At 37.0% G+C, this 22,305-nt stretch overlaps 1 protein-coding gene across 1 annotated transcript in view; it reads right to left on the bottom strand.

Moving 5' to 3' along the window:
* The window catches only part of HIVEP2 (human immunodeficiency virus type I enhancer binding protein 2), a 79,921-nt gene that overhangs the window by 29,186 nt on the left and 28,430 nt on the right, over window positions 1-22,305 (bottom strand). The window lies entirely within an intron of this gene.

The raw sequence follows: 22,305 nt of genomic DNA, 5'->3' as shown, positions 1-22,305 counted from the left end.
AGAGGGAGAGAGAGATAGAAACATCAATGATAAGAGAGAGAATCATTGATGTCTGCCTCCTGCACACCCACACTGGGGATCGAGCCTGCAACCTGGGCATATGCCCCAACCAGGAATGTTCGAAAGGTGACCTTCTGGTTCATAGGTCAATGCTCAACCACTGAGCTATGCTGGCTGGGCTTTTCTCATTTTTTAAAACATTGCTCTTTCTTCCAGAAAAGCTATTGTCTCATAGGAAGGACTAAAGCATCAATACATGACAACTAAAATGGGCCTTAATCTAGTACCAGTTCATGAGAACATTCAAAGTGCTTAAAGGAAGAAGCTTGCTTAATTGTCCCCCTCCATTCTGCTCATCACTGCAGTAGCACTTTGGGACACCCTGTGCACATTGAGACACGAATCATTATAAGCAAGCAGGCCCACTCAGTTCCTCAAAAGACACAAAAGGTGCAAAAATAGCTTCTGCAATTGAAGCAAGAACCACATCAGCAACCAGATGAATGTGGGTGGTCAGATAAGATTGTGTTGCTGCAAAGGGCAAATTATTAAGCGAATGCTAGATTTATTTTCTTTCTTACACTTTGTTCTTCTTGCCTCAAATCAACCATTTGCTGGCACTTAAAATGACACTTGACAAGCTCTACTATTTTCAAAACTGAAAGCTTCATCGAACCAAAGAGCATGATTGATTAAACACCAAGGGAATAGTGGCAGTGTCCTAAAAAAAGAAAGAAAGGACATATATGTTCTATAAGATAATAAATAATTAACTATAGGTATATTTTTAACAAACCAAATAGCACCCCTTTTTTGGAAAAAAAATCAAGTTATAAAACTTAAAAAATACACACCACAATTACACCTTGGCAAGCTAAAGTAAAGCATGGCATCCTTCAGAAAACAAATAAATCACTGAGCTACTTTACACTCCGAGCAAAATTCACCAAGACAAAAATGGGCCAAGATTCTATAAATATTGCTCTATATATGGAACCATAACTTGAGTCACTACCTATGATTGGCAATCCTATAGTCACTGAACTAAGAGGTAAGAAGGGAAAAGGAGAACATAATTCTCAGGATGCTAGCCCACAACTTCTAACTGTGGAGCAACTACAGACAGGCTCCCAACCATTCCCTAACCCAGAAATCATCATTCCCACTAACAACCTCCACAGGCAAAGCAGAGCAGGTGAGAACCCCCCATACAAGTGGTGACAGGGCGATGTTTTCAGTTCTGACTCTGCTTTTCTAGCCCTACTTTCCAGGGCTCTGGTTACTGGCAACAGAAAACACTTGTCTCACAACATGCATATGTATCTGGAATTTTATTTTTTATATCCTCACTAGAGGATATTTTTTCCATTGATTTTTGTTTTGAAAGGGAGAGGGAGGGTGGAGAGAGAGAAATATAGATGTGAGAGAGACACATCAAGTGGTTGCTTCCCAAAAGCACCCTGACTGGGGGCGGGGAACAAGTCCACAACCCAGGTACTTGCCTGTGAGGGGAATCAAACCCTTGACCCTTCGGTGTGCTGGCTGATGCTCTAACCACTGAGAAACACTGGCAAGGATTATTTCTGGAATTTTAGAATACAAAAATTCTTTTTCACTCAAAAGAGGATCCAGAATTTGTTTCTGTCATATGACTTACAACTCATGACTTTGTCAATGTCTGATTTTCACTTAATGAACTTAAAAAACAGTGATAATGATGTACTTATAGTTTACCTCATAGAAACTTCCAGGTAATTAGTGTGATTTTAAAGCAAAGATTTAGACAACATTTTATTTTATTATATTATTTAAGGTATTACATATGTGTATTTAGACAATATTAACATGAGAGATATGACAACAATTTCTGAGATTTTGCACAAATCATTTTGTTGCAAATTGGAATCAGTAATGGCCTCTCCAAGGGGGGTAATTATTGGTACTATTATAATAAAGACATGGTGATAATCATCATCTTAGAAAAGTATTTATGCATTAGTTTTAGATGAGTTTTTGTGCCTTAGTTTCTCTAACAAAATAAAAGAAAAATATTTCCCCCAATAGCTCCTGAGAATGTGGTATGACAACTCATGCTTCTGTTCCATAGAAATCAACAGTTTACACAGTACACTATTAAACAATGGAACAAAAGGAAGAGAAGAGATTTTCATTTCTTTAACTTTACTTTCAGCTTATTAGATTCAAAAAAATCACCATGCAATGAAAATTTAATATTCAATAAAACTAACAAGTTTTCAGGAAATAGTGTTAACAGATCTTGTTAAATATCCCCAGTCATTTAAAATCCATTCCTCAGTGTGAGGTGAAAATTACCTTTCAATTTAATAACAACATACAGACTGAGTCTTCTGTTACCTGTAGGTTTGTGGAAGAGTTTCTTAAAAATATTTTCCAACCCTCTATCTCCTATTTGTAACAAACACTTGAAAAGTTCGAGTATTATTGTTTCTCTCTCAGTGGCTTCTCAGCCTTTCTACTTTAGAAAAAAATTCTTGGCATTAGATATTTATTCTTGGATGCTTAAAGGTTATTATCACTAAATCACTAAGCTAAGCAAGGGTCAGAGGTTATATTGAGCTATGATTAGATAGATGGATAGATGATAGGCAGGCAGAGAGAGGGATTTTTAAACTATCCATTGTTGGCAGCGTGCTTTATTATTTTAAGTCTTTATTACTTCAAATTATTTTAAGACAAGTTATGGTTTAATAATTTAATATGACTTTTTGATGAATCTTGCAAGATATTGAAGTCTCATTAGCAAACTTCTCATGCAAATATAAGTACTTTCAGTCATTCTTATTTTTTTCTGAAGTTAAACAAATACACACTAGATAATAATTTTAATAGAAGAGCTGATAAGATAAACCAGTTACACTTTAGATGAGAGTTGTCACAATTAAAAATAATAATTATTTGCATAACTCTATGAAAAAATGGCATAGGAGCTGGAAACAAGATGTGACCCATATGTTTCTTGGTTAAAAGGAGTGTTTAAGTATTACATATAAAGGAATGAATGCTACTCTTCATACATTAGAGAAGAGCTATTTTTATTTTATAGAATATAGTAGAAGAGATTCAAAAGTAGTAGGTAAAGATGGGTACTGAAAAATAAATCAATGCTCAAGATACACTTTATCAATTCCACCAGAAAAAGAAAAAGAAAAAGAAAAAAGGTTCTAAATTGGCCCATTGATCCACTTTGCAATGTCTAGAATGGTAAGGTAAGAGACACTTGGTAGGTGGCTCAACCCCTGAGCCACATCCGCCAGGCCTACTTCCTTTTATTTAAAGCTTATTAACCTGGCCTTATTGTAGGCACTGATTGAGTAAAGGAATGAAAAATGAATAATAAATGATATTGAACTTAAGATAAGCAAGACATTTATCATCCGTACTTTAAAGCTAATCAAAGAAAATAACAGTAGCTAAAACCTGTGCTCCTTTGAACTGTTCGTCCATTTTTACAGAAAATAAAATGAAAATTTTAATAAAATGAAATTTTTAATTTTTCAAAAATGAGTACATGGTAGCAAAATTAGCTGTCAAAGTAATCAATTTCTACAAGCAATAAACTATTTAGTATCCAAAACAAAACTATTTCATTCTCAACCATTTTTCAGCATAACCTATTTTCCATTATCAAGCTTTTTTATGCTCAAATAATTAAAAACTTTTTAAAGTAAATATTTTAAGTCAAGTCATGAGATCATCTCCAAAGCAAGGCCAGTTCTTTCATTGACAGTCAATAGAGGCAAACACTTTGGAGAATAATATCCAGAATTTACCATGGAGGTGATCACCTGGTCACCCCATCTCCACAGGCACTAGTTCTGCAGAATGATGTAAGCTGTCTTGTTTTTGCAAAAAGTCAAGCCAATTAGATGTTTCATATAATTAAAAATCTTTTTTGTTTTCTCATTTGTGATACATCTTTATTTTTGCATTCCCATTTTTATTTTTCTTTCCCTTCCTTTCAATTCCCTCTACTCTATCCCTTAATGTTATCGTGGCAGGTAAATAACTACTTCTTATGAAGCTATCTTAAATATTTACTCGTTAATTAAATATCTGGAGGAGAAGACCAAAGGAGCGATATTTGACTACTACCCTAATGAGAAATATGCCATAACTAAGTCCTAACTCCAAAGTATTGTTTTCTCATGTTTTATCATTTAAGTGCTTATGTTTACTATTTTGGTTGCTCCAGGTGTACGTAAACAAGGTCATGATTCTTTCTCCAATTTTTCTTTTACTCCTGGATATGCCAAATTAGCATAAAGAAAGGCCAAAGTTAATGTTGGATTATGTAAACAAAGAAAATAGAGAAATCAAATCATCAAATATGTATTATATTCATATGAATACACAAAACAGGCTGACCTTGTCTGAAGAAAAATCCATCTCTTAGAAAAGAGCAGCCTCCCACATCAACGTAAATAATACAAAAAGCAATAAAAGCACAGCTGAAAACTTGGACTGCATTCCATATTTCATGCTACAAGTGATTCTCAGATGTGATGAAAAAGAATTGCCCTCAGTCTTCCTACAGTAGGCCTACACACAATAAATATCCTTCAAAAAGAAATCAAGGTGAGGCCTATGACATATAATCTAACCAGATAGGCATAACCACCTGTAATAACTGAGCTTCTGAAATAATCAATTCTTTCTCCTCTGTTAAAAATTTTAACAGAGTCGGGAAACTGACCAGTATGCCTGCCAGTGAAGAGGCATACAACCTTAGTAAATCAAAGAGAAAATCTTGATTCAACACTGGCCCAGGACTGGTGCAGCACAAAGAATAAATAAATGACAGGGTACTATCCTTCCAGACTTTAGAAATGGACATAAAGTTAGCACACAGCAAATAACCTGAACATCAGTTATTGTCAGAGTTTTAGGAAGCATATGATCAAACAGGGCTTGAACAACCAGGAAAGACCCAATAGGCAGTTCAAATGGAAGCCATACTTTACCCAAATGAAATAACCAGAAAAGCTGTATAATTACCTGTGCTTCCTGGTTATTCAGGGACTCCCTGGCATACTGATAAACTCTGAATGGCATTCATATTTTCAGACTCATCTTGGAATCTATCATTGCTTACAAAGTTAAGGCTAGAAAAATACTCATTTCAAGTAGGCGTTTATAAGGTCCCACTGGACAAACTCTGTCAGACAATTCAGAATTCCATCTATTGGTCCATTCACTCATTCAAATCACATCTTTTCCAAAGCTCATATATTAATGAAATCAAGTCAAATATTATTAATATGCAAATTTCATTTTTATTTGAATTTGAATCCAGATATTATTGTCTCATTTACCAAATGTATACATTTGTATAAGTTTATATGTAATTAAATATAAATATATGCAATTTAAGTCAATTTCAATGACACCAACTAGGACTTGAGAATAATGCACACACATGAAACTAAAATATAAATAAAATACAATTCATGCCTGTTAATGGGTGAAAAAACATATAAACAATAAGCTGTAAAAGCATTGGAGGCAAAAACAAGTGAAACAAGAGGTTGCTTGGGAATACTTCATTTAAGAAACACTATTTTAGGTCTTGAAAGAAGGCTAGGATTTGGCAACTAGAAATGCAGAGGAAAAGCATTTAATGTGAACATATCCTGCAATAAAGAGCAGCAGGGGATGTTGAAGAAACAGTCAGTGTGATTAAAACATTCAGCATACCCAGGCAACTTGAGTTAGGTTGAGGAAGAAAGGAGGTGGCTTATTTGGTTCATAATGAGAGCCACCAGAAGTTCTAAGCAAATGACTGCCACAGTCATAGAGACACATTAGAAAGTTTATGCTTATATCTCATCTCTTTCCATGCCCTTTTCGGGCCAGCTTCTGCAAATGTTTAGCCTGAAAAAGAATCAAATTGAGAGGACGTTTTAAGAAAAAGAAAGCTTGAAGTTAAGAGGGAAAAGATACAAGTTATAATTAGTAAAAAACTCTTGTAAAAGTGAGAAAGAAAAGAGAACTCAAAAATATAGATTAAAGGATCAGTTTCAGAAGAAAGAATGAAAAATTTTGTTTTAGAATGGAAGGAAGAAAGAAATAATAAAGCAAGATAACCTTTTCAATAGAAAATAAATTCAGAAGTTCCCTTAAGATGTTCTGAATTAATTGAGTAAAGGGGATAGAATTAATTGAGGGGCCTGATGAGTTTAAACAGTCATTGCCCTGAGTAATTAATGCATTTAACAGTCTTAGGTAGAACACTATTCTTATTGTGCTATTTAAAAAGGATATTTGTTGCCTGGTCGGGTATGGCTCAGTGGTTGAGCACTGATCCAGGAACCAAGAGGTCACTGGTTTGCTTCTGGGTCAGGACACATGCCTGGGTTGGGGGCTTGATCCCTAGTATGGGGCATGCAGGAGGCAGCCGATCAATGATTCTCTCATCACTGATGTTTCTCTCACCCTCTCCTTTCCTCTCTCCCTAAAAATCAATAAAAACATATTGAAAAAATAAATAAAAAGAATATTTGCAAAATTTATCTAAGTTGATAAATATATGCAAATAATATATTATATCAAATAATACAATAAAATATATAAATTTACCTGTTTTTTTTAAATAAAACTCTGAAGATAATGAACTATAAACCAGTACATTTAAGACAATTTAAAAAATCTTTATATCCTGTATAAAGATTCTTTGAAAGCATAGTTGCAGAGGTTTCCTTTTTACTATAAATGTAAACAGTGATCTACACTAATTTTAGAAATGTTACTGAGTCTTAGAAGATCAAACTCTTAGTTAATATCCGAAATACAGATTCCTTACCTTACTGAATTAACTACTTATATTCATCATACATGAACTATATTGAAAGTTAAAAAGCCAATTGAATGACACATAGGACATAAGACAATGGCTGGCAGAGTAGAAAGTCAACAGATATTTGTCAGCTGAGTGATTGAATGAATAACATAAATGTGAATACACGAATCAATGAACTAAGAAATGAATGTGAATATACCATGTGTGTATGTCCAGAACCTGGGAAAACACTCTTTTGGCTTAATGACTGAGAAAGAGCATCATATATCTTCAGACATGGAGCTTGTAAGGGATCTAGTCAAGTCCAACACCATACCCAACAGTCAAGGACACTGAAACCCATCGGATCTAAGTGACTCATGTAAGTGGACTTCGGAAAACTTGAGCAACCCCCATCTCAAAAAGGATTCATTTTAGAATTTCTGGAACATTTTCAGCTACCAAACACAAAAGGAAACTTTTCATACATTTTAAATGCTATACACTTACATAAAAAAAACCAACACAAAACAGAAGTATGTATTTTTTGTAACCAAATAATAAGTTTAAACATCCAACCACTTTACCCTTTGTTAAGGATCTCAATTCAACACAGTAATTAAATTAAGCAATTAAGAGTTAGGCTTACATCTCTTTACCCAAAATGTGAACAATAAACTATTGACTTAACCTGGACTCTCCAATTTCTCACGCTTTCTTTCCTGTCTCCTTATTGATTGGAGTGGTCATTTTAATTGCTAAAGACCAGTGACGTGTGATACTGAGTCTATGTGCTTTACTTATTCCAAACATAGAAATGTGAAGATAATAGAAAACCAGGGGAAATGAAAGATGACTCCTGGATTAGAACTTGAAGCATCAGGGCAATCCTTCAGCCACAAACTTCTGCCTCTGCTCTCAGTGATGGTGAAGACAAGTAGGACAACGCTGACATCAATGGCTCGTGAGATATAAAAAGCCATCCCTTGGGTTTGCTCATGAATATTCCTATCTTTTGCAGTCTTAGAGCACATTTACCTCACTGACTATCAAGATCCTGGCCTACTTGCTAACTTGAAGGGCAGAATGGGGTAGTATTTAAAGCACCTAGGTTTAAATAAATCAAGAATCAAGCATTCACCAGCTACATGACCATGAACTCTTAGTATAAAGGAAGTAACAATATCAAATATCACCTACCAATCTCATTCAATTGTGAGACTTCAATAAAACAATAAAACACATTAAATTCAAAGAACCCAAAACACTTAGCCGAAAGTAACTGGTACATGGCGATTGTTCAAGTATTATTGTGGTTGTTATTATTATGGGTTATAACTGCCCTCAGAGATTTAGCCTGGGCCTTGGTCACTACAATTCCAGATAATACCAGGATATAGAGCCAACTTAGAGTTTGAGGCAACTGTACAAGATGACAATGGTTCACTCAAGCCTGGCTTAGAACAAACCTAACCCCTTATATCTAGGTTGGGAGCCTCATCTACACCCCAGGCACAGGAATGAGGAAGGAGTGCCTGGTTGCATTCCTTGACATGAATTTTTCTCATAATTGATATGGGCTGAATGTTAGTGTTCTCCCAAAATTCAGATATGATGCCCTAGCCCCCAATATGGCTATATTTGGATGGGGCTCCTAAGGAAGTAACTAAGCTTTAATGAGGTCATAAGGGTGGTGTCCTGATCGCACAGGTTTAGTATCTTCATAAGTAGAGACCTCAGAGAGCTCTCGCTCACTTTCTCCCTCTACATGCACACGAGGAAGAGGCTGTGTGAGCACACAGTGAGGTGGTGGCTGCTGGAAAGCCAAGTTAGGTTTCAGAATGGGATTATGAGAAATACTTTTCTGTTAAACCACCAAGTCTGTGGCTTTTTTAAAATGGCAGACTGAGAAGACTAATATAATAATTTAACACAATTTTGCAAAGGACATAAAATTGTTGGAATGAGGGAGAAAAGGTGCAAAGAAAAGGATATTGGATTTTGAGTCAGGAAATCCATACTCCTGTACTGGTTCTAATACCTTGGAGCTGTATAATCTTGGACAATTTATTTAATCTTTTTTACCCTTTTTTCTTCACTCAGAAATAAAAACAGTAATTTCTCCCAATCATGGTTGTTGTAATCAGGATGTCTACTGGTGTTTTGTTTGTTTGTTTGTTTGTTTGTTTTTTAAAGATAATGGGATGAAGGGGGACTCCTGTGGGGGAAGAGATTACAATAATTAAAGATATTGTATCTCATAATTCTATATTACTACACCAAGGAAGACATTGTAATAGTCTTGCTGTGCCTAATTCTATCAACACTTAAATATTTATTGATGGCCTGAATATTCACTTTTTATGGTATCATTAGTGAGCAAGGTGATTTTTTTCAGTGTTTTAGCGAATAATTTATCAAAGAAAATTGTCCCGCTACCCCCAATTCAATGGTTATCAAAATATGCATTGACTGCTACTATGGACAAGGTAATATATCTATTCTAGTTTATTTAGCATTAAAAAGGAGCCGTGTGTATACAATTTTTAATTGTCTATTTAAAATTAATCCTCATGGGAGAAATTTATCTGGTGTGTCAATATCAAGAATAATTTTATTCTAGCCCTAGCTGGTTTGGCTCAGTGGATACAGAGTGTCGACCTGCGGACTGAAGGGTCCCAGGTCCGATTCCAGTCAAGAGCACATGCCCAAGTTGTGGGCTCGATCCCCAGTGTGGGGTGTGCAGGAGGCAGTAGATCGCTCATCATTGATGTTTCTATCTCTCTCTCCCTCTCTCTCCCTCTCTCTACCTCTCTGAAATCAATAAAAATATATTTAAAAAAAGAATAATTTTATTCTAACTAAAAACTGGCTTTATAGGTCCTACATTTGAAGCCTATTAAGTGTCCCCATTTAGGTTGGCTGCTGGAAAGCTAAGGTGTTTATTTGGAGCCTCCCTCTAGGACAGTGGTTCTCAACCTTGGCTGCACATTAGAATCACCTGGGAATCTTTTTAAAATCCTGATTTCTGGGCCTCATCCCCCGGAAATCTGTTTCTTTGTTATGCGGTGGGGCCACAACATTAGTAACAAAGAACAGAATTTCCGGGAGGATGAGGCCCAGAATCAGGATCTTAAAAAGATTCCCAGGTGATTCTAATGTGCAGCCAAGGTTGAGAACCACTGCTCTAGGAAGTACCCAGGCCTTCTTGGCATGTATTTTGATCACTAACATCATTTCTAGTTTCAAGTACTATTCCTACTTTCGGTTCCCATCATATTCACACTTACTAATATGTATACATACATACCTCAAGAATGGGGACTGTTACAAAAAAACACACAATAAATGTAGCTAGAAACTGTTTCGAAAATTGAACATATATTTACATTTCAATCGTGATTGGGCAGCACAACTGTGAAAACTAATTGGTTCCAGGTATATAAAAGGAATGTGAAAACTCCCCAAATATTTGTCTTTTCTTTCAGCCTTCAACTGTATTGATTCCAAGGAAAGGGAGGATTTCATAAATATAACAGAAAAGGTACATACAACACAACTCAAGAGAAACTAATCATTTTTCTTCTCTAAGGAACTGCATATGAATAATATGGAAATAATATGGTCAGATTATATTATCTTTGAGACATGGTCGAATTTTCAGTTACTGTCAAAGCTCAGCAGCACACATGGTAAATACACCTGACATATTCTTGGACACAGATAACTTATACTGGCAGATCCTACACACAAATCCAGTGAAGGGGTTGGATGAATATTTTTTTTATTTGTTAGCATCCATAGGGTATAAAATCAGATTTGGACACATGTATTTCAACAAGTTTAGAACCCATTTGCTCAGAAAGCATGTCAAGTCTCAAACCAACCTCTACTTTTCAGGTATAAGCATCAAATGTCCTAAATGTTACTAAAATTTTAAACAACAAATTAGTCTAAAAATCATTTTCAGTGCCATTTCAATGAACCAGTTGCATGTGATTTAATTTGATCTTTGTTTTCAAATAAACCCAAATGCTAGAGAATGTGTGTACAGAATTCATAATTTTGGATTTGTCAACATTGACCTATATCCAATATGGGCATATTGGCTTAATTCCTGTGTTCTTCACACCCATATAAATAACTTGAAGAACACAATTTAAACAATGTGACCAGAAATAATTCATCTTGAAAAAAATTATAAGTAAATATACATATTTACTTAACTGGTTTATAGGATCCATGGGGTCCCTGGCATGAAAATGGGCTTGCACAAGTATATATATTTACTTAATTTACACAATATTCGTTGATTCCACATTTACTGATGTTATTTGGAATCTCACTTTCATTCTCTCTGACATATTGATGGAAAAAGAATTTGCTTTTAAAATCTTGTTAAGAATTCTTCCTTAGCACATATTCTCATTAAAACAACAAAAATAGGGGAAAATAAGCAAAAGCACTTAAATAAACAAAAATGCAGAGAAGATTATAAAATTAAATATTTTATCATATTGTCTAACTTACTAGGCTTGCCCTGATTTCATTAAGGGTCTTAGATAAGGTTCCAGCACTAATTTTATTGCAGCATCTACTCTCTGCTTTTAATACAGTATAAATTATTTGAACAAGCAGATTATAACATTTCATTTACTCGATAACTAGCAATACAATACAGAGAAGAAAATGTTTTAATAATGTCTAGTGTAGGTGCATTATTTTATTTTCAAAACTTATTTCAGCCTCCTTCTAATGTAATATGAGCATGAGGAAACTGAGGCTTAGAAAAGTGAAGCAACTACCAAGGCAAATCTGTCAAAGATTACACAATCAGCCCCTGTCTCCTAGCACAAGGAAACTTCCATGGCATGGATCGCATGGATCCTATAAACCTGTTAAGAGAACATGTGTGGGATGAGTGGGCAGGAGACATAGGGTTAAGATCCCCCCTGTCATGGACTGACCTTGGGTGATTCCCTTACTTTCTCTGAGCTTGAATTTCCTCATATGTCATTGGGAATAATGAAGGTGCTGGTCCCATTTTTATACACCACTCTATTGGCGAGCCACAAATTGAGCTGACAGGTGAAAGGTGGCTGCCAATTTAAAATCACCATATAGTAGATATCCTTGTTCTTGTTAATACTAATACACAAAGCAATCTTGTTGCCAAAGACACTAACACGGAAGAAATGAAAAGGCCTGAGCCCTAACTAATACTTCCTACTTCACTGAGAACCCTTACAAAGTTCAATTACCACAGTGACCAGTCAGAAAGCTTTTACACAGTAGTCATGGGACTACTTTATGTTAATCAAGGTCAGCCTAAACCTTCTGCACACACAGAGCAGCAGCAAACTTTCATTCATTTTGCTCATTAAATAGAAATCCTTTAGCATCAACCCAAAAGTGAGTTTCCTTTGACAAAGGACTCTCGAAGGCTGGGAAGAACTCTAGACATGGGAGTCCCGTTGAGCTACAGTGGACAGATGTATCAGCATTTGGGAAAAGGTTTACTGTTCCTCTAGCGTGGGCTTTCCAGCATCTCCAACCCAGAGGCTGATAAAGGCATTATTTCAGCTGGGCCTGGCACATTGTACATTAGACATTAACCTTTAGTTTAGGTTAATAAGAGTGGAGGCATGGAGGAAAAAAATCCACCAAGAGTGTTTTCTTAATTTGGGGGTAGGGGAATCATTAATGCCCTTAAAAACCCTTAAACAGTCACACTTGCTTGGTGATACCCAGTCCATAAAAACGAAAGCGCTCTGACCTTGAAGACACATGGCATGTTCACTCTTAATGTTTTTCTACATTTTAACCACAGCCCAGTGGACAATTACGGTCCCTTTTCTTCACAATTGTTAACATTAAATTCCGTATTTCAGAAACTGGAGATAAGTACATAGGAGGAAAGAAAGAATATAATATAGTATATGAGCCTGTGGAAACCTTACTTCATTACCTGCTACCATGACTTGTTCATAAAACAGACCTTCCTTTCTTTTCTCCTTGTGGAGAAAGCGGAATAGAGGCTGGAGGTCCTTACCCACAAGAAAGAAAAGGCAAGAGAAAGGAAACAATTTAGATATGGTACTCAGAACCAAAAAATATAAGCACATCACAAGGAAACTATCAATGGAGGGTTTTCATATTGTCAGCTAATTTTCTCTGACAGAAACATGTTAAGTGACTAAATTGCTATTTGGTTTAATTTCTGTGAGATAAAAAGAGTGTAAAATAGTAACATTTAAAAGTTCTGAGTTGTATTTTTTTTATTTTTTTATGTTTAGGATTAAATTATCTGCACAAATATATCCAAATTGAATTAAAATATTTAATTCTAAGTTGTTTCACAGCCTACATGGAACAAAGAAAATACTTATCAATAGTAAGTAAATAAAATACTTTTTTCAAGGAATTAGTAATTAGGATTTTAAGGTAAAATAGGTATAAATCATTCAGAAAGTAAATGGAGATGATGTCATTCAAAATTATAAACAAAGGCTGTTCTTGAATTACAGTTTTCACATGTGTACATAAGTTCTTGGTGTGCCCAAAAACATGTACACATATATCTGGAAAATTCTTCCCTTTGCTTCTAATGTAGTGATTTCATGTCAAGAAGAGTATCCTAAATAATAAAAGGCTAATATGCAAATCGACTGAATAGCGGAACGACCAGTCACTATGACACGCACTGACCACCAGGGGGCAGACGCTCAATGCAGGAGCTGCCCCTTGGTGGTCAGTGTGCTCCCACAGGGGGAGCACTGTTCAGCCAGAAGCCAGGCTCGTGGATGGCGAGTGCGGCGCATGGGGAGCAGGCCTAAGCTATCAGTCGGACATCCCCCGGGGGCTCCCAGACTGCGAGAGCTCCCAGACTGCAAGAGGGTGCAGGCCAGGCTGAGGGACACCTGCCCGCCCAGTGCACAAATTTCTTGCACCAGGCCTCTAGTTATGAATAATTGCAATGGGCTTCTTGGTAACAATAGGTAATGTCTATCAAGCATGAAGGAAGAGTGTTTTCCTCTGGAGCAGCCACAAAAAATTCTCTTCCTTTGCTTTGTGTGGTGAGGAGAGGAAGATAGGAATCTTTTGTCACTGCTACTACCAGGAAAGGAGCCCACTTAGTGACAAATCTGATATACAAAAGGGACAGAGCCAAAAGAATCCCCACAAAAGCAAACAAAAAAACCAACAGATCCTGAAGGCTTCACAGTCTCTGGATCAAGCCGAGCCTGAAAGCATACTACCTCTGGACTGCGAGGAGCATGAGCCAATCATGTTTCTGCTTTTGATTTAGAAAGTTGAGTCAGGTTCTGTGTTCCCCCTATCAGAGATATCATACAAATGCTGATTAAGTGACATTGGTTGGTATTTCTCACTTCCGAGATCTACTGACATGTCCATGAAGAAGGCAGGCAGCCAAGAAGCAGGAAGGTTGAACAGTCTTTCACCTGGGTGGCAATTTTACGCCTAACTCACTCTGTCCAAACAAAAAGTAATTCTGCTCCTGAGTGCTCAGGGTCAAGGATGACCCCAGGAAGACAGGGGAAGTGCATGCACTCTGAACTTAAGCTGGAACTGGGTCTCAATTCTCACAACCTTGATCCAATTACTGACATTTTTTAACATCTGTTTACTGATCACAAAATGTTCAAGGTTGTTGTGAGTATTAAATGAGATACCACATGTAAATCATTCAGAATAATATCTGGATCAAATAAATACAAAGTATTAGCATTCTTTTTTAAAATATTAGCAGAGTTAAATTTCCAGCAGCTGTAAATAAAGGCAAATATTATATTTATAAAAGTAGGTAGGTACTTGACTTTTGTTATTTGAACTATAAGAATAGCAGGCGTATCAAATTAGCTGAAAATGGTTGTTTGATTTCACATGTATTCTAGGACATGTGAATATGTGTGTGTATGTCTGTAGATTTTGTCTCAGTGCAGGTATCACTTAAAGCCTGAAAATATTAAAAAGGCAAATTGTTTTTAATTGTATTTCATAAAATAAAAATTATTAAATGGAATATAAATATTATAATTATTTCACATATTATAGATATTATATATGTAACATATGCATTACACACACACACACACACATACACACACTGACAGAATGACAAGCCATGAAATGTAACTCCTTTCTCAGCTTGTCAGCAGGAAAGCCATTCAGGCCTCCAGTGCAGCCCAGTGTCCCTGAAAGATAGATGAGAATATGAATCTTGTGCTATAATACTAAGAAAGGGGGGAGAGGGAACATCAGGCATCATTGTGGGAAAGTTGGGTACTCATACTGTAATTTGCTTCTTCTGATCCTATAGGAAGAGTGACTAAGTATTAGTGGATTTCTGGTCCTTAGCTGGTAGCATCAAAATCAACAAATTATTTGGAATATTAACATTTTCTAAAAGTATTCCCCACCCCTAAACATTATAAAAGTTCCAAACATCAGAGTTCGGTCAACTAATTTCTATAATGCATCCCGAAACTGTAATTAAAGTTCAAGGTGGTAAAGTAGCAAACTAGTGACATCAGAAAGCAAAGAAGCCTCTGGGCGGAGATCTAGTTAGTGGGAGAAAATGGTCCTTTTGCAAGCTAGCAAGGAACTATACATCAATAACAACTCCTTTCCCAGCACCATTGACTAGCTTGAACTTTACCTTACTCCCTTGTTCACGAAAATTCAGACATCACTTAATGCCAATGAATAACAGATTCTCTTCAAATGTAGGTCAAATTACTAAAGTCTATCACCACTCGTCTTTATCCCCACCCTGCAGAATGTTAAAAACCTTATTGTTGCCCAAGAAGTTTCCCAGAAATTGGATTAAGAAGCAAATATTTTCCCATTATTTCAGATGAGTGTCTGGGCTACAGCACAGCTGGGTGGCATCAAAAAACTCTAAGTGGCTTAAGATCTGAGGCATTAAACCCAGGACACAGAGCATCACCACATTCAGCTGCTGAAGTGTGTCTCTATTACTGCGATTTTTAGATACTCATCAACATTCAATTAGCATCCATGTCTCTATTACTGCAATTTTTAGATACTCATCAACATTCAATTAGCATCCGTGATATAATATTAGTCACTATTGACACTTATTAACACCTCTGCCTCTGCTGTGCGAAGCGCAGAATTCAGGCTTAATAAGGTGGGACTCAAACCGCCAGGTGGCATCTTCACGTGATTTATGTTTCCCTATTAGACGTTTGACTCCTTTCCAAGTGAATCACCTCAAGTTTTTCAGTTTGTCCTTCATTTTTATAAAAGCCCAGTATGCTTAGCGACAAGAAAGAGCATAATAAATAAATGTATGAAAATTGATAAAGGAATGCATTTTCTATTAGAGGGTATCTATTAGATGAGAAAAGATTTAAATTTGTTGAGATTAACAGTTTAAGCCAGATGATAAAATCTTTAAATCACTTCCTTTTAGTATTCTGAGGGGTGATAAGCCAAGCAAATGGGAATCAGTGGTCAATATGAAAAAAAGAAACACCCTTGGGAACAAGGGGTCCAGAGGGTCACAGCTATAGGTAAGAGGTACTATGGCAACATGAAAATAATGCCAGATTCAAGCAAATACCAGTGCACTTTAAAATACTTTATTTCATTGAATTCTCATGAAAACACTGAAACATAACATTTTTACAGTTGAGAAGGTTAGATAAGACCAAAAGTTACAATGATAGTAAATGCCATGGACAGGATTCTATGCTAATTTTTTTACCTAGAAACCCCAATATTTCCACTGATCTATGGCACTTCTCAATCAGCAAAAGAATTCAGCTCTCCTGCTTCTGTATGTACATATATATACTTACTACAGGCCCGGTGCATGAAATTTGTGCATGGGTAGGGTCCCTAGGCCTGGCCAGCAATCAGGGCCAATTAGGGCCTTCAGGCTGCTGACCGGAGCCTTCCTTCATTTTGCACCGCCCCCTGTTGGTCAGTGCACGTCATAGCGAGTGATCAAACTCCCAATCTCCCAGTCGAACTCCCAAGGGGACACTTTGCATATTAGCCTTTTATATATATAGATATGTGTAATATGGTACGTATATAATATGATATATTAAAATAAAAATATCTACATCATTGGAAAATATGAATGTTAAACCCAGGTCCCTTCTCAATTAACATTCTGGCTTCACCAACTCCAATGAGGATCCAAGGCCACCATGATTATCTGCCTCTAGCTGGCAAAAGGGGTGAAAAGACGGAGGGTCACCCAAGGGAAAGTTTTATTAGTCAGGCACTAAAGTTGCAGGTAACACTTCCACCCACATTACATTCACTAGAACTTAGCCACATGGCTCATCTAACTGCAGGAGAGGGTGGGAAATGCATTCTGTGAGTCCTGGAAGGACAGGACATGGGTTTGGTGAACAGCCAGCCAGTCTCTGCCACACTTGTATTAGAAACTGCAGAGATGCTTGCTGATCTATGGATGGAGAGACCAGTCCACCCAAGTCTTGGCCACACAGTAAAAAAGGGGAAATACACTATATGTAAAGCATATAGGATTTAGATCTAAATCACTTAAAATTCACTGATTCACTGCTTGCCTTCCTTTTTCTAATATGCCCCAGCTCAGTATTAAGGATGCAAAACTATATTACCAAGAGAAAAAAAGGTAAGTATCATAAAGCAAAGCCCAAAGTTTCAAAGAAAGAATTACTTCATAATAAGTCAATGTTACAGAGAGGGGAGAATCATGAACATGGACAAAGTTTCCTAGCAATACATAAAGAAAAAGTGAGAGAATAAGACAGAGTCTACTTTTGCAATTTATGTTAGGATTTCACATTTTTCTAATACTAAGAGGTAAAGCCCTGTCGTGTTTGTGCAACTAAACTAGACTTTACATTATAAAACTCTGATACTGATGCTTTAATATCTAAGTAGCTTTAAAGTCAGTTGAGATTAAAAATGGATCAGATGAAAAAGGCGCAAATTTTTTGTTTTAAGTAAAGTCATTAAATACACCAAGAATGAATGCATGGTCTTTTAAAGACATCATATAAAACTCTGTAGTATGCAAAGTATTTTGACAAATCTACATTTGACTAAGTCAAGATTGCCAGTATATTTAATCCTTATGAAAAGAAATCTATCAAGTATAAGTTTAAGCTCCATTAGGAAACTATGTGCATATGCCAGTATTTCATCACCACCAGAAATTTTAGGTGATGAAATGCTGCGGATAATGCACCAACCCAGAGGATCTCTATACTTCAGTGGAAGTTACTTCAACACACAAGCTCTCAAAATAGGTTTATTTCTGCTATTTTTCTGACTATATTTTAAAAGAGAAATGACATGGGTTCTGCAGATGCTGGTGAAATAATTACAGTTGCATAGGCGAGGCATATAATTAGTTGAAGAAAGGGGTAAAAAAAAGACTTCACCTACACTACGTGGGCACAGAGTTAGGATTAACCATGAAGCTACTGCTGCCTGTATCTTGCAGAGCTGTAACCAGCACTGAGGGGGAGAAAAGAACTACACACACACACACACACACACACACACACACACACACACACACACATAATACAGAGAGAAGCTACCCTTCCTAAATGCAGGAGAGCACAGATGCCTACACTGAAAATAAACTCAGTAGTTACCTTCCTCAGTAGTTCCCCTCATAGGTGTGCAGCAAATATCAGGACAGAGCAAAAATCAGAAGGGGGACCATGAAATGATTCTCCCTTGCCTATCATCAAGGGCCAGAGTACCAGTACACTAACCCAAGTCACAGAGAAGAAACCTCTTTTCGTGTGATGTGTGTGTAAAAATGCTGTTCCATGTACCCGAGTCCTCAGGGATGGGAAGTTGGAAGTACTGGGAAAGGAACCAAATTCTCTCATTTTCATATAAAGCTTTGTTGAACTCATAAAGGTTTCAACTTTAAAAAAAATATATATATTTTGATTGATGTTTTAGAGACAGAGAAAGGGAGAGGAATAGAGAGCTAGAAACACCGATTGTCTGCCTCCTGCACACTCCCTCCTAGGAGCCCCTAACCCGGGCACATGCCCTGACCAGGAATCGAATTGGTGACCTTTTGGTTCATGGGTCGATGCTCAACCACTGAGCCACACCGGACAGGCTCAACTTTTAAGCTTAAGGAGCTCTTAAGTATGAATATCAGAAGCTATTTCTACCTGTTTTCACAATTTCCTTTAATTATTTTTATGACACTTGGAAGTTTCCAATGATACAGTGCAGCGAACTCCAGCTCAAACTTTAATTGCACATGGAAGCAAATAGTGGTTTATTTTTAACTAAGATGTGTAAATTCTAATTGGAAGAATTTGCTCAAAGCTTGCTCAAAGCTTAAACAATCACACCTTAGTGATAAAGAGCTCAACGGACTTGGAAATAATTATAAGGGAAGACTACACTTGGCCAGCACCACTCAATTTCAGTAAAAGGACCCAAGAGGAATTTAAGAGAAAGTAATGAAATACCAATCAGTGGGGTGCCAAGAACCTCACCATTCATTCATTCGTTCTGCAAATATTTATTGAGCACATACTACGTTTTAGATGCTATGCTTGGCTGTAGTGGGGAAGCAAATAAACTTGCTCTCTGCTCTAGAGTAATTCTGTCTAGTGGACATCCCTCCCATCAAGGGTTAGAATGACTGTTCTCCACTTACATACACATCACTTAATATATCTGTACACTAATGCTTTCATTAAAAAGCAGCATTTAAATCATGGTCAATATCAACACATCCTTAGCACCTCCTGGGTCACTGCCCTATAGATATGCCTGACCTCATTGCATTGTCAGTACTCCCAATACACTCAGTAGATTTTGAAGAAATAAGATATGAAATGGTTTATGTTCTCAAGTAGCTTACAATCTCCTTTAAGCGACAGCTCATCTACATGAAATGTAAATAACAATATAATTGGAAAAGTAGCATAGATAATTCAAAACTGCAAATATTCCATAAATAGGGTGCTTATAAAATTTATCATCCAAACCATTGCACTTTTCAGAGAAAAGGGGGGCACTGGCAAAACTTAATATTGGGACTTGGCCTGGTAAACCAGAACCTAAGATTACCTTTTCATAAATCCCTTTTTAGGGGGTGAATTTTGGAATTTAAAATCATATTTAGTTCCTTTCTCAAATCAATATTTTTGGAATGTTTGTTATATTTGATGAGATATGATAGGTTTTTTAGAGGCTTTGAGAAGAAGATACTGTAAATCAGATATGTTACTTGACTTCAGAACTTATTCCCAGAGAAGGAAGACATAAAAATTGCTAATATGTTCTGACACATATGTCACACATCCCATGTGACAACCCTTTGCTAAGTCTTTTGTGTACATTATCTCATTTAATCAACAAAATAATCCTATTAGGTGAGTGGTTTTACTCCCATGTTATGTGAGGTTTAGTGTGGTTAATAACTTGTCCAGGGTCACACAGGCTGTAAGCAAGCAGCTGGCTTGGAAACCAGGTACATCCCACTGCAATGCCCCGGCTCTCAGTCTGTGACAAGTACTACAAGAATAATCCAGAGAAAATCAAAATGTATTTGTGGTTGAAGTAATCATGGATGGCTGAATGAAGGAGAATGATATTTCACTTGGACCTGGAAGAGTTAGAAGGATTTTGAAGGCAGGGGTTAGAGGGAAAGGCAACTCAGGTTGGTAGAACAATGAACCAGCAGCCTAGAGATGGGAAAGGGTAAGTGAGCTGGGAGGAGTCCTCTTGTTTAGGAGTTCATAGTTTTGCATTGATAAATTGAGAACTGTAAGGCTGAAAGGTCAGCTGAGGCCAAAGCTGCCTTCATGTTTAATTAAGCAAATATGAAACTCAGTTTGCATGCCCTGAGTACACTATATGCTTAATTTGCATGGAGGTCAACCAGTACAACCAGATAAAGATATCTTATAGGTAGAGTGTCTCATAAAGCTGAAATGAAAGGAAGCAGCTAAAAGGAAGACAAGCAGACATGTGTGTCATCCAAAGGCAGAAAGGATGCTAACTTGGGGCTGGACAAAGTCCTGGGAAATCCCTGTTGGTTAAAATAATGTAAATCAAATCTGTTTTTCCATAGAAACAAGTTATAACAAGGATGGCATTTCATATCAATGTTGTAATAAAATCACCCCAAATATTGTAACTAACAGTACCATAACTTGTATTTGTTAAAGAATAATACCTTCAGTGTGTACATATAAATTAAGAGTGGTGGTTGCCCAGCCGGCATGGCTTAGTGGTTGAGCTTCAACCTATGAACCAGGAGGTCATGGTTCAATTCCCAGTCAGGGCATATGCCTGAGTTGTGGGCTCAATCCCCAGTATGGGGCATGTAGGAGGCAGCCGATTAATGACTCACTCTCATCATTGATGTTTCTATCTCTCTTTCCCTCTCCCTTCCTCTCTGAAATCAATAAAAATATATATTTATAAAAAGGAATAAAAAATAAATTAAGAGTGCTGACACAGTCATAATGTAAATGTACTGAACCTATCCCTAGAGGCAAAGCCTTTGAAGGTCTTGGAGGAACTGTGGGACTTGGTTCCAAAGTGACTCCCAGGAGAGAGATTATGCACAAGGCCATAAAGCCTACCAGCTTGAGGCAAGTTGTCATCAAAAACAGGAGTGACCAGAAGTTCAAACCTGTGGAGTCCAGTCTTGAGCAAACTGACTGGGGTAATCAAGCCCAGCTACAGGGGGGTCTCCCTATCTCCAGATGCCTCCCCCACCAACTTAACCCACATGTCATGGCTGCCCCAAGAAGCTTCCTAAAGCAGTATCTCTAATATTAATGTTCTCCTGCTCAAAGACTTTCAGTGACTCCTCATCTACCAAGTTCCAATTCCCTGGATTGCCATATATGACCCTCCAGAATCTGGTCCTTATCTGTCTACCCAGCATTTTCTAATATATCTACTCCAATAACCTGGGTTGTAGAAAAGATGGCTGTGTCATTATTCTCAAGCAGGACCAACATTTTTTATCTTTATGTCTTTGCTCAGGCCATATGCTCTGCCTGATAGACTTTCCTTATTATCTCCATTGTGATCTATCATAACCTACCTAGACATAACATCCAGCTCACGTGTTAACTTTTCCACAAAGTTTAGTACATAATAAATGCTTATATGTCGGATGGATGGATGGATGGATGTCCACAAAGTTTAGTACATAATAAATGCTTATATGTCGGATGGATGGATGGATGGATGGATGGATGGATGGATGGATGGGGATGGATGGATGGAGGATGGATGGATGCATGGACGGATGAATGGGTAAATGGATGGATGGATGGATGGATGGGTAGATCTCATCATGAATCCATTACCTGGCAGAGATCATTCCCTTGTCAGTGTACCATAGCACACTTCTGTTCCTTTTATAAAGCTCTCTGCATGCTCCCTTTTTTCATAAACATCTGAATACTATTCTTATCTCAATGATTAAA

The sequence above is a fragment of the Myotis lucifugus genome, unplaced genomic scaffold, assembly GCF_000147115.1.
Source record: "Myotis lucifugus unplaced genomic scaffold, Myoluc2.0 scaffold_11, whole genome shotgun sequence".
Taxonomy (NCBI): Eukaryota; Metazoa; Chordata; class Mammalia; order Chiroptera; family Vespertilionidae; genus Myotis; species Myotis lucifugus.
Note: the sequence above shows the minus strand (reverse complement) of the source record. Positions and strands in the feature narration are given on the sequence as shown.